Source organism: Prunus mume, linkage group LG1, assembly GCF_029339155.1.
Source record: "Prunus mume cultivar Tortuosa linkage group LG1, ASM2933915v1, whole genome shotgun sequence".
In the NCBI taxonomy this organism is placed as follows: domain Eukaryota; kingdom Viridiplantae; phylum Streptophyta; class Magnoliopsida; order Rosales; family Rosaceae; genus Prunus; species Prunus mume.
In genome coordinates, this window is record NC_142698.1 from 1,048,553 (window position 1) to 1,075,161 (window position 26,609).

At 36.4% G+C, this 26,609-nt stretch overlaps 4 pseudogenes; 1 reads left to right on the forward strand and 3 right to left on the reverse strand.

Moving 5' to 3' along the window:
• Positions 1-15: 15 nt before the first annotated feature.
• On the reverse strand, positions 16-2,374 carry LOC103343235 (cysteine-rich receptor-like protein kinase 10; annotated as a pseudogene).
• A 9,508-nt stretch (positions 2,375-11,882) lies between these two features.
• Positions 11,883-12,930, forward strand: LOC148920625 (cyclin-U4-1-like; annotated as a pseudogene).
• A 3,098-nt stretch (positions 12,931-16,028) lies between these two features.
• Positions 16,029-16,655, reverse strand: LOC148920626 (pre-mRNA-splicing factor clf1 pseudogene; annotated as a pseudogene).
• A 3,050-nt stretch (positions 16,656-19,705) lies between these two features.
• Positions 19,706-22,790, reverse strand: LOC148920627 (uncharacterized; annotated as a pseudogene).
• Between the last annotated feature and the right edge of the window lie 3,819 nt (positions 22,791-26,609).

Below are 26,609 nucleotides of genomic sequence, written 5' to 3' on the forward strand. Positions count from 1 at the left end.
CAGGTGGGCTAAGAGTTACTGTTTACTTTTCAACATGACAACAACATAAGACATGGTTGGCCTGTCATCCGCATCTTCTTGAACACACAACAATCCAATATGGAGATATCTTAAAAATTCATCGACGTCACATGAATCAACCAGTAACGGATCCATCAGCTCTAGCCCGTTTCCTTCATTCCATAATTGCCATGCCTGCATATCATCACTCAATGAGATAAACATCAATAAGCTTTGAGAATGAGAAAGTGTAATGCAGTCTAAGCCAGACAAACGTACATATGCTATGAGGCTAGGAACGCGTCTTATCAGATGAAAGCCAGCGTTCCTTCTCCCAGTTATGATCTCAATCAAGAGTACTCCAAAGGCAAAAACATCGGACTTCACGGAGTATAGTCCCTCCATTGCGTATTCTGGAGCCATATATCCACTTTTCCAATACAAAATTCCAAAACATATTATAAATCTGTAGAAATCAAATAATGGTTTTATTGAAAAACTTAGAAATCAAGCACTTACTAAGTACCAACTATTATAGCAGTATTAGCTTCTCCTTCACTTCCTACAAAGATCCTTGCCATGCCAAGTCAGGATCTTTGGATTCGTATCATTGTCTAATAATATATTTCAGCTTTAAGGTCTCTATGGATGATTCTAAGTCGAGAGTCCTCATGCAAAGAATCCCCTTGCAATCCCACTGATAATGCTTGCTATTAAGGCTCCAATCAAGTCGTGCACGTTTCTTTGAATCTGACCATCCATCATAGAAAGAAGTCATACATTAATTAAATTTTTTTTTCAAAACAGAAAATCTTGACCATGTAATTGTTCTTAAGTTTGCCTTAGTAATTGAAATTCAAAGGATAAACAGAAATGAACAAACCAAAGAGGATGACATCTAGGCTGCTATTTGGCATGAATTCATATGCAAGGAGCTTCTCCTCTCCGTCTACGCAAAAACCACAAAGCCGGACAAGATTTTTGTGCTGAAGTTTCATTATCAGTAGAACTTCATTTGTGAATTCCTCTAAACCTTGCTCGGACAAGCTTGAAAGCCTTTTGATTGCCACTTCCCTTCCATCATTTAGTATACCTGAGAATTACCATGATTCTCTTCCAAGTCACAAAAATACTAAGCAAGCACATGTGCAGATTTTCATAATTTATTAGACAGAACAAACTCAATACCTTGTAAACAGGACCAAAACCACCTTCTCCAAGCTTATTTGATCAGAAGTTGGAAGCTGCATGTATAGCTGCCAAACTGATATAGGGTCTGTGCTTTAGATAATTCTTCTGAAAAAAAAACTGTTTTAAGAAAAAACAATTAGGACCTTGAAGTATTTTTTTTTTCATAATTAAGCATAACTACCTTCTTTATTTCTTTTTCTCACTGCAAGATAGACACAGGAACCCAAAAGTAGTATTGCCAGGCATGCTGACACAACTGTAAGGATTGTGATCAACAATATTTTCCTGCTGCTACCTGCATGTATATGGAAGCCATTCATTAATTTCGGTTCATCATGGATTTCCCATGCCGTGAAGGCTATGATAATATGCACAATTTAATTACGTCAAATATTAGGAGATTTGTACCATTCTTATTTGGAGAGCGAGGCGCAGAAGCTTCGGATGCTCCGGCAGTATAGAAGGCATATAACTCAAACCTCAGATAGCAACTACGACTCATAAGTCTTGCACCAACGGAGAAATAATACAATGCTAAAACGTCTTCTTTGGCTCTCAAAAGGCATTTATCACAGTCATCTCTAGATAAGTCGGTAGTGCACTGCACAAAAGCATATATCAGTTTATCTTCAAAAGCTACTTCTTCAGTAGCATGCATCTCAGCAGCAGAGAGATTATAAGCCCTTGCTGGCGAGGCGATTCAACGTCTCATTCAAAACAGACTCAAACTTTTTCGGGTCTGAAATATTCTGTGAATTCTCGTCGGCGATGTTGTCTCTTACATTCAATCTGCCGAAGAAATTCTCATTGGAGTAGCGCAATAGGCAGGAATCCTCCCACACAACCGCTTCTTTTGAGTGTGGACAAAGCATCAGCATGTCTGATTGCGCGGTGTTTATGCAGCGCCAAACACATTTCATTCGCGACATAGTCAAAGCACATATAGAGGCATATACTCTGTCAGGATCATTTCCAGTGGACGTATTGAATGCTTGAAACAGAAGCATTCGAAGGTAAAGAAATGAGAGATCGCCTAGGTTTTATAAACCGCTGTTATCTATATAACTAACATTTGAGCATTTCCAATATGGAGGGCGGCATCAGCAAGGTGACAAGGAGGATGATCAGAAAACACCGAAGGTACAGGATTAATGGTTTTCAGGACACTAGGGAAATAAAACATATTTTGTCTTTCAAGGTTTGCACTATGATTCACCATCTACAATAACAGAGAAAGATTTATCACTATATATAGCTAATTGTGTTGTCGTTCTTGTCTGACCTTTCTCTACAAATACATATGCATTTCTAGGAACACTCCCTGTCTTAACCATTGAATTAACGGGTAATTTATTTGAAGGGTTATTAATATTCAGGCTTATTATATTCTATCTTTTATGTCTTAAGCTGAGGACTAAAAGCTTATTTGTGTAAAGTATTGTTGTGAATTAGTTTGTTGGGATGTCTGACTTCTTATTCCAAGCTGGCTAGCTACCCCTCACCATAAAGTTATTTTCTCGTATTGGACAATGGACTTGTCATTATTTGATGCAAAACTAATAGATAAAGGCAAAGACTTCAAAAGAAATAAAATAATTGTGACTTCTTGTTTTTCCTTCGTGCCTTTCCTCTTCTATAGCCACCATGGGGCTCACCTGATATGCTTCTCTTCAAAATATAATTGTCACTTCTTGTATTGCTTATCTTCTTTAACCCGCCTGCAGCCAATAGCTCTGTTTGCTTGGGCCCCAACTATTGACTAAAGTAAACCTGATTGTTGACAGCGCTTGTAGAAGGTCATGAGGCTGGCTCATTATGCTTGATGTAGATTCAGCCAAAGTCATCATTATTATGGACATGAGGATCTTAGGTCCATTGGGCAGAAGACAATAGAACCCCAGGTTATGTACAGCCGGCCAGCCACACTAGACTCTAGTGACTAGGGTGAGATAGGAGTTTCACTTATTTGAAAGTCATATTTAAAGAACCTCATGCCTCCCTTCCATTTGAAGTTTTGATCATTTTTCATGGGTTAAGAGGAAGGGTGGGCATCAATTTGACAACCGACTAAACAGGTCAGGGCAAACTATAATGGGTGGTTTGATTTGTTTGGTTTTTCAAAAATAGTTAAATGGTTTAAAACAGAATTTGATCGTAATTGTTTGGTTTTGCTTAGTATATTTATTTTTGTTTTATTTATTTTACGTGTAGTTATTTCATTGGATAATAATTAACTAGATAATGATGTTGGTGAAGTTTGATGAAACTTTACAGTCTGATGCTAGCACCATCTTCTATTTTAAGGCTTCATGATCTTCATCCCACAATCAAGTTGGTGAAGAGACTTGGATGAGTCACATATCTTTGTGACTTGGGAACTTTCTAAAGTGAAGGAGAAGATCAAAGCTTGAAGCCTCAGCAGTCTTGATGAAATAGGATACGGTTGAACAGGTAAATTCCATCGCCTATTCCTCTCAAGTTTTGTTTTTAATTTCTATGGCACATCAATCACATGACCTAGAAGAGACTTGATTTAATGCTTCCTTTACCATAATTTATTTATGTTATCACGAATCTTCAAATGAATATTCTTTGTGTGAACCAAGGTTCCTTACCTCACGGATAAATATATAAACATGAGATTTGACAAAACCACTAAAAACATTATGACCAGCGGAGCCACCCTTAGGCTCAAGGCTATAATGAGAAGTAGAGGAGAGTTATTTGAGAGTCAAATCTTACCATCAACAAATGTAAAGAAATCTTGGACTTAGTATTTTAAATGTTTTGTCAGTCGGATCAGTCTCCTCACTTTATAAGCTGTCACTCCCCCTTGAGCTAAGTTGACCTTGTCTAGAATTTTAAAGCCCTCCTTTACTGGTTGGCCCTCTCTTTTTTATTTTCTCATATTTTTACTTATATGTTTGCTTCTTGGAGTAAAAACTCTTCTTCTTTTTTTTCCTCTTCTTCCTCTTTTGATTAATTTAAGCTTTGTAAATTCCCCTTTCCCCCATTTTACATGTCTAAGTAGGGTATCTTAATATTGGGATTTATGAACATTTTTGTATTTCTTCTCTCTGTTGAAGTATAAATTATTCAATTTTGAGTCTTTAATATTATAGATGATTAGATTAATATTCAACCATGTTAAAATATGAGTTCAGGGCAATTATGATTGTAATAAATGGATAAATTATTAATTAGTATGAAATAATGTATTAACTTATTATTTAGCCTTGAGACTCTTATTGAATTATTTTTAAATTTTTTTGTAGAAAGGCCCTCTATTGCAAATCTAGCTCCGCCCTGCTATGATACAAAAATAATTATAAGAACGTGCAATTCAAATTAATAGCCTGAAATATATCGTAACAAAAGAAACATTTTGTTCTAATCCATAAGAGGTTTTAAATAGTAGTGTATGCATTTCTCATAGTGTTATATTTTGGGTAATGATCATGGAAGGAGAATCCAAAAAATGAACAGTTACATACTTTATAGGCAAAGTAGTGTGTTTAAGTTCCTCTTCAAAAATTATAGGTGAGCTAGATATTTTAACCTTAATTATTTATAATTTATAGGCAAGTTTTTTATTTACTCTTTTTATATGAGCGATATTCTACTTTAATTTAATCTAAACTACGGATAGGAGTAACTCATCACTTCATGCAAGAAAGAGGTGTTTTTTTTTTGGTTGAGAAAAAACAACATTAGAACAATTTATATGTTTTTTTCTTTTTCTTTTTTGTTTAAATTGTGTTTTTAAAATTTTGTTTAACAAAATATGTGGCTCAATCGTAGTTTATATGTAAGCAAAAGACTGGACCACATACATGTCACGTTAAATAACTTTGAAATAGATGACGTAATTACGTAAAAAGAGAGAAAGTTGAAGGAACTAAAATTGAGATTCGAATCAAGTTGAGAGGTAAAATACTAATTAAGCCTATTAAGAATCAAGATCCGATTTGGGCTTTTGACCTTTTGAAAATTATATTAATAAATCCAAGTTGAGAGGTAAAATAATAATTAAGCCTATTAAGACTTTATGCGTATATATAAATATATTGCGCCTATGGCCATTAAAACATCTTTTTTTTTTTGGGTGCGTTTGATATAAAATCATTATTGATCCATCTCGTGCGTCTGTTATTATATTTCCTTCTTGAGCATGCGCATGCCTTCGGATTGTTATTTGTGAGGCATAATTGTTTTAATAATTGTTCAGGCTGTACTGGCTTCATAGGGGAAAAAAGGGGAATAACAGTTCATAATTTTCTATTTGGGCTAGTGCAATGTTGGAGTAAAACCTCTCAGGCACACACGTTGCGAAGGATGTATCAGAGAAGCAGCTCAAGAGCTTCGTAGGCTATGCCCTAACAAGCTAGGAGCTGTAATTTGGTACGATGATTGCCTTTTCAAATACTCAAAATACAAAATTCTTTCATGTACCGGATACAACTAATGCGGTTTATGCAATGAATAATGAATCTCTCAGTGCTCCCTTGTTGGATAAAAAAGTTGGTGAATTGTTAACTCAATATGTAACAAACTTGTAGTCCACAAACCTAAACCCTAAGAGTGGAAGCTAAGGGCAGATCTCGTTCAAGCCAAATGTTGCTCCTCATAATGATATGAATGCCTTTTCGCTTTTGCGGATCATATATATTTTTGGCTTCGGCTTTATCTTACTTTTTTTTAATAAATAATTTTTATATTGTTGATTTGTAAAAACAAAAAGGATAGGTATAAACAGATTGGAAAATGCAGATTTAGGTTAGGGTTGAGAGGCCGACCCTAGCACTCAAGTTCGAATCCCCCTCCACATAAAAGATTAATGTAGACTATTGCTTGTAAAAAAAAAATTGGAAAATAAATATTTTATACAAATTTGATCTCTTGGTTTGAAAAAAATAGTAGTTGTCACTTTTTTTTTTTCAAGGTTAGGTGTAAAGTCTATGTTTCAGCTAGTTGGCTTCCCGCAAAAATTGAGGTGATTGTTAGAGCTGGTCAATGGAACCTTCTGAAGACCATTCCAAGCTGCAGGTACTCACATCATGCTTGTGCATTTATATGAAGTTTATAAAGTTTTCAATTTCTTGGTCTGTATGACTAGTTTGATTACCTAGCCATCTACCAAGTTCCTGGTGATGTTCCACCAGAATAACATGTGTTTGGTTTGGACGAAGGTATATATGGTGATAAAGAGAAATAGCATTTACTGTTAAAGACCTATTTCCAACTTGCGTGACATGGCATGTTGAGTTTACTTTCGTTGTTATGTAATGTAGTTTACGTGTGCATCGACAAGCCACATAAATTTAGAAAATGAATGAGAAAAAGAATCAATCATAATATATAACACCCGACTCAAATTTAATTCTATTTTAATTTAATTAAGAGAAGTATGAATTTACCATAAAGTAAGATTATTCGGTCATTTCCTTACCCCAAAGGATTTTTGGGACAACAGGTGGTTTGGTTGCATAGGAGTGGTACTGAGGCGAGTCCCGTAGACACGTGAGGCTTAAATTGGAGCATTAGAAGAGATTCTGAGCAAAACATCATAGTAGCAAAATCGTAAATATTTCAAAATGAATTTTGATAAAAGTCAAATGCCTCATTTCTCTCTCTCTCCTCGTGACATTGGAGCAGAGCTGCATTTTAGTCAGATCGTGCTCTAAGTCGGCCACCAAATTGTAGTAGGTACCAAAAATATTTGTGTGATCCTCTTTGCTTGATCAAAGCCGTGATAAAGCGTAGTGATTTATTGGAAAAGCGAAGACAAGCGCCAGTTTAGCTCAAAACTTAATGACCGATCTCAGTCATCGGCAGCCATTTTGTGATCGGTATGAAATCTATCATTCCTCATGATCTAATAATAATGGATGGTAGTTTCATTAATTTGAGCTTAAATTATCGATTTTGAATAGGGTTGGCGGTTTGGGTTGCGGCCTTCCAGTCAGTTTTGGTATGCCCAAGAACCAAGTGACTCCAAATAGGTTATTACACCTAAGTAGGAGTCTTGAGCCGTGATTTTAGGTTTTTGATGGAGTTATCGCTTTGAACACCCAGCGATGCACCCGGCGCGTAATGTAGCGGCGTGGGCCTGTGAAAGGGCATTTCGTCGATGTGATCATAGGTCTCACGGCGCATAGGTGTATGGACTTCGAATTGAATACCGTTAAGTCGACGGATATCGCGTAATGCGCATTATCAGGGTTCTGGGTTTGGACCGTTGGATGTGTCTTGGTTGTATGTAAATCTAGACATCCTTAGAATCGTGTAGGATTAGAAGCCAGATAAATCGTGAGTCGGATACTCAAAAATGCCAACCCTAGGGTTAGGGTTTAGTCACCTTGTCGTGAGATCGTAAAGCGATCAGGCCGTCGATACGGACCAAACTTGCAAGCCGTGTGTACTAGACCTAGTAGAACCTAGGAACTTTCATGTATTGGGAATTTGGAGGTCATGGACCCATGTACCCGTTTGACCAAGGATGGGTAGTTTGACCTTGGGTTGACCGTGAGACTTCCTACGTGGTGTACCTTCCTAGGAAGATTAAATGACCATAGTATGAGCCTTGATTGTATGTTGGTTATGTGGGATTAGGATATTAGTTATGGTTCAAAATTGGGGGATTATCGGATGCTATACGAGGTTGAGGTTTATACAATAGTATATTTAATTTATATTTATATGTATTGTAAGGTATAAAAAGAGTTTAGATTATCGGTTTGAAGTGCTATCATGCGCACTACCTATGTACCTTCGGATATTGACTACCTATGTAAGCACCGTTACGTGATTGTGGTCGCCGTGTCATTAGGAAGTAGCCGGCGTGTTGTGGACTCCATGCATTAAGCGTTGGTATATCCGGCGTATGGGAGATATGTGATATTGTGTTGAGGTGCGCGTGTTGTAGGGTAGTTAGCGTGTTGTGGACCCTATCGTGGCGTTGGTATATCCGTATGGGAAGATATGTGATATTGTGTGAGAATTCATACGTGTCATTAGGAGTAGTCAGCGTGTTGTGATTATGCATTAGCGTTGGTATATCCGGCGTGTGGGAGATATGTGATATTGTGTTGATGTCACGTGTCGTAAGTAGCGGCGTGTTAGCGGACCTCATGCTCCCGTAGCGTTGGTATATCCGTGATGAGATATGTGATATTGTGTTGGTCGCGTGTAAGTAGGGTAGCGTGTTGATAGACCCCCATATGTGCAGCGTTGGTATATCCGGCATATGGGGAGATGTGATATTGTGTTGAGGTTGCGTACGTGTGTTGTAGGATTAGCGGCGTGTTGATAGACCCCATACGTAGCATTGGTATATCGGTACGTATAGGGGAGATATAATGATATTGTGTTGAGTCGCATGTGTGGCGTAGATGGTAGGCGTGTTGATAGACCCCATACGTGGCGTTGTTATATCCAGCATATGGGGAGATATGTGATATTGTATTTGCACGTGTATGGATTAGCGTGTTGACACCCCATATGTGGCGTTGGTATATCTGAGCGTATAGGGAGATATGTGAGATTATGATTGGTGAATTTTGATTTAAAGTAAGCGGTTTAGAAGAACTACGTGTGGCAGTCCTCATTCAAGGGTACGTACGTGGGCAGCCCTAGGATCACGCCTAGGTATAATTCATGGCTAAACTTTAGCCTCGTATGTTGGATGTACGGGAAGTTAGTTGATGGAATTTTCATTTGGCAGCATTCATAAGAAATTTGAAATTATAATTGCCCTGTTTAGGTACTTTTGACTTAAGAGTTTTATTGGTAGTTTGGTTTAAGATATTTGAAGGTGGAGGTAATTACATAGTGCATGAGATTATATTGTGCATGCTGCCTGTTGAGTATTATAAATGTTTTTATGCAAGTGGAAATTTTGGGAAAGTTCAATTTACAAGGAGACTCTGCTTGAAATTTGGGCAGAAAATCTTGAGCACTTAGTCATCTTTGGCAAAGAGGACATAGTTTTAGTAGGTGGGCCGGCAGCCATGATGTCGAGAGTCCCATGATTCGGAGAGGTTCCGAGGAATTGGGTGAGTCCTGTCATAATAAATGTAATAAACATATTTTGATTAATAAGAAGACAATCGTGAAAAGGAATATACCTTAGGTCAATTTTGTGGCCCATTCCCTTTTTGTGTGGGTGAGCTTTGAGGCTTTGGGCTTATGTCTCAGATTTCTATCTTTTAAGCCCACTACTTATAAGCTTTTTACAGGTTGTCTAACTTTCCAATATAAGATTTTTTTACCTCTCGTTTTCCCCGCCCCCGCGTGTGACAATTCTAAGCCATGTGGACAACACATATTGGTGGCGTGGAGCACGTGTGGCCATTAGGTTTTCACATGTGGCTAACCTAACACAGCTCTGATAGTAAGTTAGAAAGTCATAGGGAGTTCTGATGCGGCGTGCATGGCTGATGACTGTGGTGGTTTCGGCATCATCGGCTTTATTTTTATGTTCATGCGTTTACAAGCCATGTTATTTCTCCACCCATTATCGGTGGTTATGTCTCGTCTTTGTTCTCTACCACCATCATTTGTTCTTCTACTCCATGGAGGGAGGATGCTTTCAAAGTGCACGTGTCACTAATTGCTTGGATTATGGTAGCACTCTTTGTAGCTTTGGTGACTTGTCCACAACCATTTTTTGTTTGTAACTTTGGTTATTAGTTTCTATTCGGTTGTGGTGGTGTTCCATTGGTGGCGTGGCTCGTTGGCTTTGGGTGGTGCAACATTTCTCAATTCATTGTTTTAGGGTTTCCTAAGTCTTTATTTAAGTAGATTTTTGCCTTTATGTGGGCTTTATGCCTTTATGTGGACTTTATGTCTTTCGTGAGTTTAATGACTATAGTGGGCTATATGCCTTTTGTATTACATTTGGTTAAACTCATTTTTCAGGTTCACACGTGTGTAATGGCTTTAGCCTTCTATTTGAATGAAATTTGATTTTGACCCAAAAGCCAAGGAGGCGAGGGGTCATTGGCCGAGTGGAAGGCTTTCACCTATTGAGAGGCCTATGAAGTAAGAAATGCTAAAACTACTAGCCCACATAACCACAATTAATCATAACCCAGGCAAAGCCCAGATACCTAACATAGCTGAAACCCTAAAGCAACCAATGAACCTAAACGAATCCTACCACCATCACTTGAAGAAGCGTCGTCGCCACCACTCATAAGCACATCCATAATAGATTGGGATAGTTTCCGGTTTACTTGCTCATAAGTGGAACAAATAAATGAAACAACTACCTAATCATTTGGTTTATTAAATTTTTCTATAAGAGCACTTATTAAACTTGTCCAACAAAATACTAAGAACACATTATTTGCTAAATAGTTTTAGTGAATCTATCATTATTGCAATTATATTTAGTTAAGCAAGATTGAATCACATGATCCAATCTTAAATCTAAACCCGCCATTAATTCTTAAATTTGCATATTTCTTTTATATAAGAGATATTGAGAAAGGGAGAAATTAAATCTATAAGACCTCTCAACCACTTGAACTACATACCCCTTACCCCTAAATTTGCAATTTTAATTTTCAGTGTACGTGTAACAAGCAGCATATATGAATGCCCTAGACCAACAAAGCAATTCCATGTTATGCCACTGAATTGTATGGGAATCATAACACATGCAAAGATGCAAGATCTCTTAGAACAATGGGGCCCCACATTACAATCACAATTTTCCAACATGTTATCATATGATTGGTACTGCACGCTTCTACAATTGTCACAGCGAATCACCAGACAATCCACATTCATTTTAAGAAAAAGACACTATTAATCCATCCTTTCTGTCTCTCTTAAAAGGTTTGAAACCAATATATATAAATATAAAGTAAAAGTTAGAGAATAGTAAAATATTCAAAATATCAGAAAATGCTCTTAATTAATGTAAACATTAAGAATTGAAATTATTAATTAAATGAAGATATATTCACACTTTTTCATATTAAAAAAATAAAATAAAAGAAAAAACAGATAATGGATAATATATTTATGGAACATAACTACCCATTATCTTTTTTAATTCTAAAACAAATTTAAATTTTTTTTAAAAAAACATCTCACAAGTGTGCTGAAACTGTGAAGAGGCTAGTAATAAGAAAAAGAAAACAATTGTTTACCCAACTCAAGATTCAATCTTTTTTATTTGAAAATGAGACAATTGGAAACCCCACTAAACCAATAAGGATATGTAAAGTTCTAATTCCAATTGTTGAAGCTATTCTGGTAATAAGAACCTACCCATTAATGTTAACTACCTTTTTGTTTAAACTGTTTTGTTTTTCTGTTTTTTAATTTATTTTTTATAATCGAAATAAAAAGAAAAATGATTGTGGTAAGAAAATATTCCATGTGAAAATACATAGAACAATGTGGAACAAACAAATAACATATAAACCTGAAAAAAAAACTAAATACAGTTTTAAATCATTTTAGTTTTTAGTTTTATAAATTTCCCTTTGCTTTCTCTTCTTTGACCTCTATCATTTCTCATGCTCCCTCCTTTCTTTAACTAAAAAACCAAAAACCAAAAACCAAAAATACTAAACACTAATTCCTAACGACCCTTTATATATAGCCCAACAGAAGCACTAGCACCAACAGAAATTCAAAACACTTGAGAATCAAACCAAAACTTGCTCTCATCATCAATGGAAGAGTTAGAGAACCCAATAGTGATGACAAAGGTCATCACATTCCTCTCTTCCCTGGTTCAAAGGGTGGCTGAATCAAATGACATCAATTGTGAATTCCAACCCAAGAAAATCTCAGTCTTCCATGGCCAAACCAGGCCCCCCATATCAATACAGAGCTATTTAGAGAGAATTTTCAAGTACGCCGATTGTAGCCCATCTTGTAATTGTTGCACGTGTTTATCTGGATCGGTTTTCTCAGAGGCAACCCGATTTGCCTATCAATTCGTACAACGTTCACCGGTTGCTGATTACTAGTGTCATGGTGGCTGCAAAGTTCATGGATGACATGTAAGTGTTGAAGTTGGATTTTATTAGCTTATGATGAACAAATTTTGGAAAATCTATTTGGCTTTGAAGTTTTGGTGTTTGAGTTACTTAGATGATTTTTTTATTCAAGTTATTTAGTTTTAGTTACAGAAGTGCATTTTAAGCCGGGGAAATTCAAAGGGAGATCATTCAAAGATTTTGAATTTGTTTATGTGGCCATTTTGTATTGTGTTCATCTAAATATAGAAGTTTTGGAATATTCTGTTTCACGCATGAATGTAGATGGAAACTGAATATGATTTTACTGGAATATTTTGGAATCTTCTGGCTCAAGTGGTTATCACTGACAGAAAATTTTGTGCAATGTCAAAGCTATTTTTGTAATGAGATCTATTTTCAGTTGGTTTATCCCCAAATAGGTACGCCAGAATTAACTAATCTCCATGTAATATTATTTAGGTACTACAACAATGCCTATTATGCAAAAGTTGGAGGCATCAGCACAATAGAGATGAATTTTCTTGAGGTGGATTTCCTTTTTGGTTTGAACTTCAACTTAAATGTGACCCCCTCAACCTTCACCACCTACTGTTCCTACCTCCAGAGAGAGATGCTCTTACTGCAGCCTCCTCTAGATTCTGCAGATTCTTCTCTTAGTTTAGGCAAATCGCTAAAGCTCCACTTGTGCTTTGATGAGGGTGAAACCTCCCATCGGCAACAGCAGCTAGCTGTTTAATTAAAAGCTCTTGGAAGGGTTTCCCCCAAAAACAGTAGTGGTTGAGGTAGTGATTTTAGTACTTCTAAAAGTACTATATTTGGGCTGGCAAAATGAACATTAGATATTTTTGTCAGCGTTTTCTTTTCTTTTCTTTTTTGGGTTTTGTAATTGAAGTTATGTACAGATTTGAATTTCCAGTCTGGAGAAGCAAAGCAATGCCTCTAAATAGCTTGTTTGGTTTATATATACTTGTTCTTATCCATAAATGTTAGGGTTCTCTCTTGACTCTTAGGTTGCCATGCATGCATGGAATTTGCTCACACTTGGTCAGAATTTGGAAGGAATTTGAGTGGCGAGTATAAAACCTTATTTGGTGACGTGGGCAAAGCACTCTTTTATTTCATTGTAGTCATATTTGGTGTTGTAAGTTGGTTTTGGTTGACAGTTATTGATCTTGAGCTGGGAACAAGGGACATGTGCAATCATGGGCCACTGATCCGATCCGATAACCTGTTAAGTTAACGAAATAAAGTTGGATCTTGTTTAATCCGATTCGATAATAATTCGATCTGATTTGATATAACATATATTTCATTTTATTTTATTTTTACTTAATATATATGCATATGTAACAATCTTGTTAATTTTGAAAATAAATAAAAATATTTTTAAATTATTTATATATATTACATAAAAGAATTCCGATCGGCTTATCAAATCTGATATCAAATAATTCAAAAAAATCGAATATAGATCTAATTGTTAATGATCTGTCATATTTTTGGATAAAATCGGGTTGGATTTCAGATACTCCGCTCCATCTCTGACTCATTTCCAGGCCTGTTGGTAGGGGGAGAGAGAAGAGAGAGAAGTTTAGAATTTAAATTCCTACTAGTACTGAGTTAAAATTAAAAAGGCTGGCTTAGATCAATGATTTATTTTCCTAACAATCTTCATTTGAGAGTTCTAGAATCCTACATAAATTGAATCAAAAGTGTTTGAAAAAAGAACACCCTGCATCTATATTTGGGATGATATATATTTTTTCTCTTCTCTCTTTTTCTATAGTTGCAGGCTGGGGTGGAGGGTGGGGGGCGCTGGGGTTCTGGGTTTGTCGGGACAATGGTTGTGAGATGGATTTGAGGGTTGGAGTTTGCGTGTTCATGGGAATGGAGGAAGAAAGAAATCGACAGGAGAGAGGAGAGAGAAAAAAGGGAGATGCAGAGGGGAGAGAGAGTTTAATTTTTAAATTTGTAATATTTAATAGTTTATTCATATTTTAATTAATTTAAATTTTAAAAAAAGAGAAACTATGAAACCCATAGTGCCATGTAGACAATTAATGGAAAGATGTGTGAAAACGTTAAGAACTGAACCATATTGTAACAAATTAAACAAATCAGGGTATGTGATTATAAAAATAAAAAAGATAGAGATTAACATATATTAAGAATGTAACCACAAGATATTAAACTGTAATTAACTCTTACTACAATTATACAAATAAAAAAAAAACCCCAAATTTACACGCAATACCATTGTTTCCATATTTTAGGAAATTCATTTAAAGTCAATAAATGTTGCCGGCTGTCCATGACCACTTCCTGTGGCTGCGACCCTTTCGACGAAATAAATTCTGGGCGCGATATACAATTTGCGTAAAGCTTGGAATTGAGAGGTAGGAAGGCGGGTGGATTAGCAAGGCGTAGGAGGCCAAGGGTTGAAATATCGGCGATACACCGATATCGGCGATATGCTCGATAATACAGTGCGACACCGATATTGGGAAGCAGTCATATCTTCTGATATCGACGATATATCGATAAGTCAATATCGATATTTTACCGATATTCGATATTTTCCGATAGCCATAACAAAACCAAAAAAATTCAAAGTTTTGAAGCAAATTAGGCGAAAATATTTTTTGGAGGTATATGTGCAGTGATTAGATATATGTGTGAAGGCTTTGGCAATATTCAATTCAAAAGATGTTTTGGAGTATGCATGTTTTAGAGTATGCATCAAAAGAATATAGACTATGCATCAAAAGAATATAGACCTAGTACTAACTCAAATGAATCTTATGATGGCTATGGTTATGTCATGTCTTATTATAGTGGAACTAGATATGGAGCTCAAGATGATGAAACAGATTATGGACTTACTAGTTGGGTTAATCATAACTATCCATTATGGGATGACATAGAGAGCTCAAGAGAGACATATGTGCACCATGTTCAAACATGGCTTACAAATTACTCGGAGGTTACATGACTTGGTATGATTATTATGCGAATCTAGATGGTTTGTTACACATTGTTTGAACCTCATTAGGAGCTCTTCATTTATGTAGTTGGACACTCATCTAAATTGTAATCAATGTTCAAATAAACTATGGATTTATGTGGTTTATTCATTTAAAATCAACTTTTTATTTTCAAACATTTCATTAACGCATATTACATACCATATATTTCATCATATATATATATATCTCTTATTATTAGTAAATTTTGAGTTTTATTTGTTCAATACATTCATTGACAATGTACATAACATCTATGAAGTTTTACACAAAATTGTGTTTCAATGCCTATATCTGTCATTTTTGTTGATTTTCCCGATACCCAAAACGATAGCGATATATCCCTCGAAATATCTCTGTAAATTGGAGGCCCGATATTATCTGCACGGCCGATATTTTAATCCTTGAGGAGGGCTGGTTACAAATCTGGGGTGAGATGTTGGGGAAGGGAGAGACGGAGAGATTGGGTGGGTTGGCGTAGGGGAGCCTGGTTTCATATCTAAGGAGCAATGGGTTGGGGAGCAAAAACAATTCTGAGTCTGCTCTATCTTTTCTCATTCGATGGTGGGTGGGAGACAATATTTCCTTATGCTACATTTCAGCGTTGGGGACAGTTTATATAAAAATTGCTTATTACTTTTGTTTTGGGCCCCTACATGATTAGGCCAAGTTTACTACTAAACTAATCTTTTTGTGTGAGCTTGGGCATCGACATAAACAATAAATATCTGAACATTGTGACAAGAATGTAAACCATATAAAGGATTGAATGTAAACAAAAATGTAAACAAGCATTGAATTTAAAGGATGATTACTTTCTGGACAAGTATGGATGAGAACAACGGAGAGGGAGAGGGGATGGGACAGTGGATGCAAGGCCTCTTCCTCTTCGCATTGAATTCATTGGAAACTTAGCTTTAACTAGGCTAACATCACCCATATCCCCAAAGCTAGCCTCCATTATCAACCATTCTTTTAGCAACATCAACCTTTCTACCTTCAATTTATTCTTATCCAAGTACTTGACAGCTCTCTCGAAAACCCCTCTACAACGCTGAATGCATGCACATTGTTCCTCTCTTTCTTGTGCAACAAGAGAATCCTTGGATTGATGACCTTGTGCCTCAAATTTTGCATAGCTGAGCCACACCGTTAGGTGCTGTGTCCGGTCTAGGAGTCTCTCGTAAATCTGTCTAGCTCTCTCAACCTCACCCTCCCATCTCTCAAAGTCAATGTAAGCCTTCCACAACAATCCAGGCTTGTTAAGTTGAGGCAGCCCAATGGCAATTTCGAAAATCCCCCTTGCTCGTTCTTCCTCACCTAGAGTCTTCTCCAGCTCTGCGTACTTGACCCATGTATTGCTATTACGTGGTGACCAATCCAGATAATTCTCATATAGTTTCCGACATCGATCTACATTCCCAAGTCTCAGCTCCATCTCTATGTACTCGTCAAATATTGCAGCTTTAGGTGCACCACAGCCTATTGACGTGCCAAGGATCTAGCGCGCCCCCTCGAGATTCAGCCGTCGAATCTCAAACTGGGCGGCATGAAGCCATGCTTTCACAGACGAAAACTTGGTATGAGGAATCAATTCAAGGAACTGCCTATATGCTTGTCTAGTTCGTTCCACGGCATCTCCTCCAGCAGCAACAAATTCCTCATACCGTGCATAGTGTGGGAGCAGATATTTTCGTCTCCAATCACAGCACGCCACGTGGAAAAGAAGATTATCTCTTTTAATTAATTAATTGAACCAGCTTATCTGGCCAATTAATTAGTTGGGATAAATATCTTAATTAAATGATATTATCTTTATTTAATAAGATAATATCATTAATTAAGATATTATCCTAATAAAGAGAAGATAATGTCATTATCTCAGATATTATCTTCATAAAAAGAGATAATATCATTTAATTCAGATATTATCTTCATAAAAAGAGATAATATCATTAAATCAGATATTATCTCAGTCCGACTCGATCCCTATGAATTTGGGTAGAGAATAAACTCAGCATATTCTCTACGAAACCCTAGCCCCGAGGCTCCTATAAATAGATGACTTCATTCATCATTCAAGGTACATCTAAACATACTCCTTATACCCGAGAAAAATACCTAAGCTCTTTCTCCCTCTCCACTCTCCCATATTTTCTCCACACGGCTCCGGCCGCCCGGTTCACACCCTACATAAACACTACTCCAGTACCCTTTGCTTAGCTATTGTTTTTCTACAAACACTCGAACTAACTTAGGCATCGGAGGGCCTTTAACCAACACCCCTCCGGGTGTGTGTATATTACTCAATATGTTTCACAGGAATCGAGGAAGAGAGAGAAGGAAGATCGAAGGTTGAAGGATCTAGAAGCGAATATTCTCCCGTGAGATTATTTGCACAAACACATAGTCGATCCACAAATCAACATAGCGCTTCCAAAGCAGCTTGCAAAGCGGAGGAACATTAGCAAAAGCTCTGGCATAGAGCTTTCTAATTCTGTGGTTATTGGCTGGAGCTGGAGCACTATCTTCTTCTAGCCGTCTGTAACCACTCTAGGAATCGTAATTTAGAGGATTGATCCCAACCTCAAGCTCGTACCGAAGCCTCTTCCAATCCCTATTCTGCCTCTCCATTGGCCTACGCCCACCTGAGAATCAACTCCCAATTTGTAAATACACTTCTGATAATCAACAAGCTGCTGCTCTTGCTTACAGGCAGTGGGTTTTGGGGCGAGAGAATCGTGTTAGACAGGGAGGAGGTTTAGAGAGAGGCGAGGGACCCGTAATTCCGTGTACTTCTTTGATTTTCTAGACTGAAACGGAGGTGGAATCGAATATCAAACTACCAAACCAACTGGGATTAAGAAACCTAATCAAACTAGAATTGAAAACCGAAATTAAGAAATTACCAATGAGAAGCGTAAGGGATTCAATAATGGTTATGGTTGAATGCCGAGCCGAGCCGAGGGGTGGTGATGTGACAAAGCGGGGTCGTCCGAAGAGTGTTTAGGGACCAGACTCCAGACAGAGGGTGGGGAAAAAAAGCGGGTCCGGGTCGGATTGTGAACGATGAGGTTTAGGCTTGCAAGTTGCAGGCTGAGGAGATTAGATAAGAAAGAGGAATGCTTTCAAGAGAGAGCCATATGAGATTGGGAAATAGGTATATCAGGACGGAGTAAGAACTCTATTTCCCGTCCTTTCTTGTCTTCCTTTGTGTATAAGAATTAGGCAGCACTTGCACTTGACACGTCAGCAAAAATAGTCAACCTAAATGGTCAAACTAACAAAAGGGCTAAAGTGTTGTATTTCAGTACACTAATATATATGGGTATACTAGTGATTTGTCCCCTAAATTTGTACCTAATTTTCAATTAGCCCCTTATCCTTTTTTGAAATTTTTTTTAAGGAACCAAACTAATTTTTTTTGCCAATGTGCCCCTGACGTCAAAATCTGGCACTTTCCATCAATTCTGCCGTGAAGTTGGAGGTTAATTTGGTCATTTCGCATCTTCACTGAACTAAACCCATGCTTCACCTATTAGTTCCTTCATTTTGGCTCCTTTTTTCCCCCTAAAGAATTTCCCTCCATTTTCCCAACCTCCATTTTCGTACCCTAAACCAAAAGGGGATCTAGGGATTAGGAGAAAACCCAATATTAGGAGATGAGGAGGTCCTTACATGGAGGTCATAGAGTCATGGGTCACAGAGGTGGAATTTAGAAGGTGAATAGGGTAGTTCATGGATGGTGCCTTCAGTCATCTGTTACTATGGTACGACTGAAAATCCAAACATCTTGGATTGCTGCACATCCAGGGATGAGGTTTTACATCTGTGGGATGGTAAGTTTGTAATTGAAATTTGGTTTGCCGATTTGAAATCTAGGTTGCTGAGTAGAAATTTGGACTGATGCACTTTTTTTTCTTATGTTTTTTATGTATCAATTTGTTGTGAGAAATGTGCAGAATAAATGTAGATATTAGGAATGGGTTGACCCACAAATGTGTGAGAGGTCGAAGCAAATTATACCTGGCTGCTACGGAAAATAAACATGATGGAATATGCAAAAAAGTCTCGGCCAGAGAAGCTGGAAAAAAAAAAAACCCTTGTTTGTTTGTAATAGTTTTGTGGTTGATGTATGGGAAAGGCAAAGACAATGAATGAAATGCCGTATATCAGTTGTGTTGCAAAGGGGTAATACATGGACTTTTGGTCTTTTTGTTGAATGTAATGACATGTATGAGTTGTGTTTTGATGATTTTGTTTCCAATTGGCCAAAGGGTCATATAAGCAAGCAAGCAAACATAAGTGTTGCAACACTATTAAACCAAAACATATCCATTGCAGGCAAAGATATCCATTACAAAACATATGTGTTCCAAAACATATATGTGTTCTAACGGTAATCCAACCAAAACATTTGTGTTCCAAAACTAATCCATTGAACTCAGGCTGAGAATCCTAGGAACATATCAGCTACAAATTCATCAAAATAAAATGTTCCAAAACATATCCATTACATAAGCAGTCCTAATGTTTTGGTGTTCCGAAAAACCAAAATTAGCCCGATGACCACATATGACCAAAATCAGCAAATCGCAACTACACTCTTAATGGCCTTGGTCTTTTTGGTAGAGGTACATTTTCTGAGTTTGGTTGAGAAGCATGCCAAATTTGAATTCCTTGTAAGGTAGCACCAGTTTGAGCAAGTTGCCTTGTTAGTTCAGACAGTTGCCCCCCTCTTCTTGCCTAATTGAATGAAAAAAATAAGCAAATCAATCCAAATTTGATTTAAACATTTAATGTAATTATTGAAAGCAAATCAATACATATGGTATTACCCCAAGCTTTGTTCTTCTAAAAGGTCTATCTTGGATTGAAGTCTCAGCTTGATCTGGTTGTCTAACAAAAACACTTGGCACACTTGTTCCCCTTCCCCTGCCTCGAACTCTTATTGCCTTTGCCTCTAGCTTGTTCCTTGAACAAAAAATAATAAAAAAGTTCATATAAAATAAAGGACCAACTTGCACCTTCAAGAAAGTTCATATCAACTGAAATAATCACAATCTTCATACCTGTCTTCCGCCTCTTTCTCCATTGTGACCTTCACCTCCACAAGTTGCAGAACTGTGACATTCACCTCCACAAGTTTTACAACAAATGACAATCCCATATCTCTTCAGCTTTGTTGCATTTTTTGGCATCTCATCAGGTTCCTTTTGCCTACTTGTTCTAGGCCTTCCTGGTTGTTTGTGGTAAAGAGGTGGCTTGATGGGTCTATTCCCTGTTTTTCTCCAGTATTCTTGACTAGGCATTGGAGATATATAACTCTCATAAGCCCTTGTCATATGCACCTCTTTTGTAAAGTGAATGCACAAAGTCATAATGACTCTTCTCTGTTCTAGCAATTGCTACAGAGAATGTGAACAAGGGATTCCACATAAGTCCATAAGTCCCACTTTCTGCAAGTGCACGTGTGCCTCTCCAAATCCACTACATACATCCCACCATGGATGTTATTAACTTGATATTTCCCCCCACCAACATATGATGCTATGCATTGAGCACTCTTAGTTGTTAGCTTATCAACAATTCCAAAAATCCTAGGACCAACATCATGTGTCCAAACAATTTCTTTAAGTCTAGTCATTCTTAGCATTAAATAACTACGAATTCTCTCTAGTAGTGTCAGAATTGGCTTATCCCATGCTTCAATAATAGCTGAGTTAAAAGACTCACACAAGTTGTTAAGAAGCATATCACACTTAGAATGAGTAGTGAAGTGTGACCTACTCCAATGATTTGTTAGCCTTTCCTTAATCCATCTGTAAGCTGCATCTGATTGAGATAACATCTTCTCCATTTCAGCTTCAAATGTAGGTATTGTAGTTGATCTAGCTGCTGCCCACAATCTTTGCTTCAATGCTAGTCTACTGTGACCAGCAATCTTGAAATTATTGTGGAAGTGCCTAATACAATGCATGTGTTGGTGTGGACATCAAATCTAATGGCTTCCCCATCCCTTATCGCATAGATACCCAGCCATTACCATTTTCACCCCAGCATCAGTGAAGAAAATCTCCATAAACCATAAGTCTCAGTATATTCTACTTCCACCATAAATCATGAGGTACATCCATTATTTGCATCAATACCAGCAAAATATAATCATCTGGATGAGTTCCTTCACTGACAACTATAGAAACCCACATTTATTTTTGTATCCTACAATAAAGCCTTCTTTAATGCACAAACATATATATATATATATATATTTTTAAATACTAGGTTTTGCCACGAATGGTGTCTTGATTAATACAGTGTTGCTGGATTGTTTGTCTTCCACTCTTCACAGTAATCCCACAATTTTGCGTACTGTTCTTCAATACTTCCATTTATTCTCTCTTTAGCTATGACATAATTCTTTCTCACGATCTTCATGAAATTTGACACATACATATTAGGATTATCTATCAAATCCTCATCAAACCTTTGAGCAAGCCAATAAGAAGTGGTTGGTCTTCTGCATCCTTCCACATGAATGCTTTGGTTGATATGTCTTGATCCTAGTAGTAGGCCCTTTACCCACATAAGATGCATATAGCAACCAATCACACTTGACATCCCTATTTTCTTTACCTTTTTCTTTACCATTTTCTTTACCCTTTTCTCCACCATTTTCTCCATTTTCTTCTCCACCATCATCTTCAGCATTTTGTACACATTTTTGTCTATTTGTTTCTACATTTCTTTTTCCTAAACCCCAGCTTTTTTCCCTCCACTTCCACCACCCTAACCTTGTGAGGGTCATTCTTCACCCATCTCAATGGCCTAGCACTTAAAACTGCATAGAATCTTATGGCCTCCCTACATTGTTCCATGTTAGCAAACTCCATGCCAATATGAAATACTGGATTAAATAAATCAGTATCTTTTTTGAATTGCTTGAACCTAGGAGCATTTCTTTTACAACTAACCTTTTTCACACCTGGATTTTCATCAACTTCATCTTCCTCTTCTGAAACACTTAGAAGGTCCTCTAAATTGTAGTCATCACTTGGAACTTCACCAGGTTCTCTCTGTGGCTTCAGCAACCTCATCCACTACATGTTTATCAAACCACCTGTCATCTTCTGCTCCCTTTTGTTTCTCTTGTTCTTCATCTGTTTGCTCATAGTCACAATCTATGAATTGCAGGCGCTCTTCGTCATCATCCTCTGCGTCAACATTTACAACTTCTTCCTCATCTACCTGCTGCTCCTCATCTTCCTCTTCAGCTTCATCATTGACATCATCAGCAATGTTCACATCATCTTGTACATCTACATGTATCAATTGTGGTTGAAGCAAATTATGAAAGTTAAATACAGCTGCTGAGGCTTCATTATCTCTTTATGGTTCTGGCTTTTCTGTGATGTACAAACCATGCCCTTGATGCAGGTATCTCACGCACAAACTCAAGCACATCCAAGTCTCCTCGAATTCCCACATAACCCGATGCTATGGACCTATAGTGATAATCGACTTTTATGTGGTTGTATCCTAGTGATTTAGCAACATCATATAAGTCCAACATTGACAATTGATATGTATTACAGTTGTCTGTCCATTGGACAGTACCTCCCACATACTTTCCCTTTTTAAAATACCCCCCATGGTGAATTTCAAACGTAAATAACACTGGATCACCTACAAGCAACAAATAATTAACTCAACAACTTCAATTTACTACAGCAAACCTACCAATTGGCACCAGCCTTTACTAACATCAACCACACACAGACAAACCAACACACATGCTTTACTTTGGGACCACACTTTTCTATTCAAAAAGGAATCTTACAACAAGGCAAGAAGGTGGAAGAATCCAATTCTACCGACAACATATGGACCACAACTACTTAAACAATGAAAAAAAGGGAAAGTTGAAGACTTACAATACTTGGGAGGCTACCCACTACTCCGTACTTCAACAGGCATCTTTCTTCGTCAATATAGGTGTGTTGCTTCAAGATTCCTATGACAACGTCAATGATTTGTCAACACCAGCCACTATGCAGGTCGATTTCGTGAAATCCCCAATTCCCCCAAACTTTTGAACGCTCTGATCTCAGCTTTTTTTTTTTGAAACTGACCTAGCCTCCTTCGACTTTTGAATTTACACTGGGTTGACTTGCGTGGACACGCAAGGACTAAAGTGACCTCCATCTTCAAGGCAAAATGGATGAAAAGTGCCAAATTTTGACGTTGAGGGGCACATTGGCAAATAAAAATAGATCATGTCCTTAATTTTCAAAAAAAAAATGGATAGGGGCAAGCTGGCGAAAGCGGTACAAGAGTCAAGAGATTGTGGTCACCCACCGTTGGATATTAATCCAATAGTTCAAAAATATTTCTTAAAAGGAATGCAAGAGTGAGCGAATCGTTGAAATTACATCCAACAGTGAGTGACCACAAATCTCTTGGATCCCTGTAGTCCAAGAGATCAGAACTTATATATATATATATATATATATATATATATATAATAAAGTTAAAGGAAGAGAATGATGAAACATTCAAAATACCAAAAAAGGCCTTTGGTTAATGCTAACATTAAAAATTGAAATTATTAATTAAATGAGAATAATATGGTAAATTCACACTTTTTCATATTACAAAAATTAAAATTAAAAGAAAAATTAGATAATGGATCCTATTTTTATACTACCCATTATCCTTTTTCATTCTAAAATCAATTTAAATTTTTAAAAAAAAACCTCTTGCAGGCGCGGAAGTAACGGGTGCGAGAGAGGCTAATATAAAAGAATACAGTCATTCGTCTATACTATTTAGTGAAGGCAATTTAAATAATAAAAAGCAGTAAAGCCGATCGGCTATACTATTTTTTACAAACATTTAAAAAATCGTGCATAGCTGCATGGCTATACTATTTACTATATATAAAAAAAAGAGAGCAGATGCCACAGCGTAAAATAGTACAGCCAGTAGCTATGCTTGAAAATTTTAAAACTAAGCATAGCGGTCGGCTATACTATTTTCATAAAAAAAGGACCAATTAGCCACCACAAGTCTATTTTTACAAAATAGAAAACACAGGTATAGCGATGCTGGTGTACTATTTTTTTTTTTTAAGAGGACCCTCTGCACTCGTGTCAAAACAAGTTTTGTAAAAATGTAGTATAGCCTTCCGTCTATACTAATATTCAAAGGTATAGCCATACGAGGCTATGCATTGATTTAATAATAATAATAATTAAAAAAAAAAGGACTCCCCTAATTGCATTAGTTTGTACTTTGTACACATTAATTTGCTAGTTTCAACATATCTAAAGTAGATATTAATCGTCCACTATATAATATTGTAAAATAATTTTTATAACGTATATTATTCTTATTCAATAGTATGTGAGAATTATTTGTATAATATGTGAATTTTGTTTGTCTTATTACAAATTTTGTATTTAAAAAAACGTGTATTAAACGTTAGAAATACGTATGTACATGCAAGGATTAAAATATCGGCCGTGCAGATAATATCGGGCCTTCAATTTACAGATATTTCGAGGGATATATCGTTATCGTTTTGGGTATCGGAAAAAAATCAACAAAAATGACAGATATAGGCATTGAAACACATAATTTTGGTGTAAAACTTTCATAGATGTTATGTACATTGTCAATGAATGTATTGAACAAATAAAACTCAAAATTTACTAATAATAAGATATATATATATATATATATATATATGATGAAATATAAGTGGTATGTAATACGCGTTAATGAAAAGTTTGAAAATAAAAAGTTGATTAGAATGAATAAACCATGCATAAATCCATAGTTTATTTGAACATTGGATTACAATTTAGATGAGTGTCCAACTACATAAATGAAGAGCTCCTATGAGGTTCAAACAATGTGGAACAACCTTCTAGATTCGTACAATAATCATACCAAGTCATGTAACCCGAGTAGTTTGTAAGCCATGTTTGAACATGGTGCACATATTTCTCTCTTGAGCTCCCTACTGTCATCCCATATATGGGATAGTTAGGATTAACCCAACTAGTAGGTCCATAATCTGTTTCATCATCTTGAGCTCCATATCTAGTTCCACTATAACCAGACATGACATAACCATAGCCATCATAAGATTTATTTGAGTTAGTACTAGGTCTATATTCTTTTGATGCATAGTCTATATTCTTTTGATGCATACTCTAAAACATGCATACTCAAAACATCTTTTGAATTGAATATTGCCAAAAGCCTTCACATATATCTAATCACTGCACATATACCTCCAAAAAATCTTTTCAGTTTCAATTTGCTTCAAAACTTTTGAATTTTTTTGGGTTTTGTTATGGCTATCGGAAAATATCAGAATATCGGCAAAATATCGGGATATCGCGCCGAGGATATATAAATCGATATCGGAAGATATGACCTTACCCCCCAATATCGGTGTCGATAGTTCAAAATATCGATATATCGGCCGATATATCGGTGTATCGGCCGATATTTCAATCCTTGTGTACATGTACAATACAACTATTCCACATTTCCTTTTTAAAAAATGTGAGATGTGTATAGAACACGAACGTGAAAGTGCTAAATTCTTTATATGAGTAATAATTCTGGAAAAGTAAAAAATTAAAAGGGGACAATAGAGACTCGGGTAATGGCCTAATAGTAATGGATAATTACTCTTATCGATAAAATAAAATCAAGGAAAAATAATTAAAAGAAAAAAAGGATCCCAGGATGTATATATATATATATATTTTTTAAAAACAGTAAAGCCGGTTGGCCATACTATTTTTTTAAAATAAAAAAAATCGAGTATAGCCGCACGACTATACTATATATATATATATATATATATATATATAAAGAGAACAGACACACAGCCCTTTGGCTCCCACGTGTAACATAGTAGAGCCGTGCGATATATTATATTCAAATGGTATAGCCGCACGACATTAGTTTGTACTTTATACATATTAATTTGCTAGTTTTAACATATCCAAAGTAGATATTATTCGTCCGCTATATAATATTATAATATAATTTTTATAACATATATTATTCTTATTCAATAGTATGTGAGAATTATTTGTATAATACGTGAATTTTGTGTGTCTTACCGCAAATTTTGTATAAAAAATTCGTGTATTAGACGTTAGAAATACCTATGTACATGTACAATAGACTATTCCACATTTCCTTTTTAAAAAACATGAGACGTGTATAGAACACGAATGTATTATTGAAAAATACGTACGTATGTGTATAATAGATTATTAAAAGTGAAAGTGCTAAATTCTTTATACGGGTAATAACTATGAAAAAGTAAAAAATTAAAAGGGACAATAGAGACTCGGGTAATGGC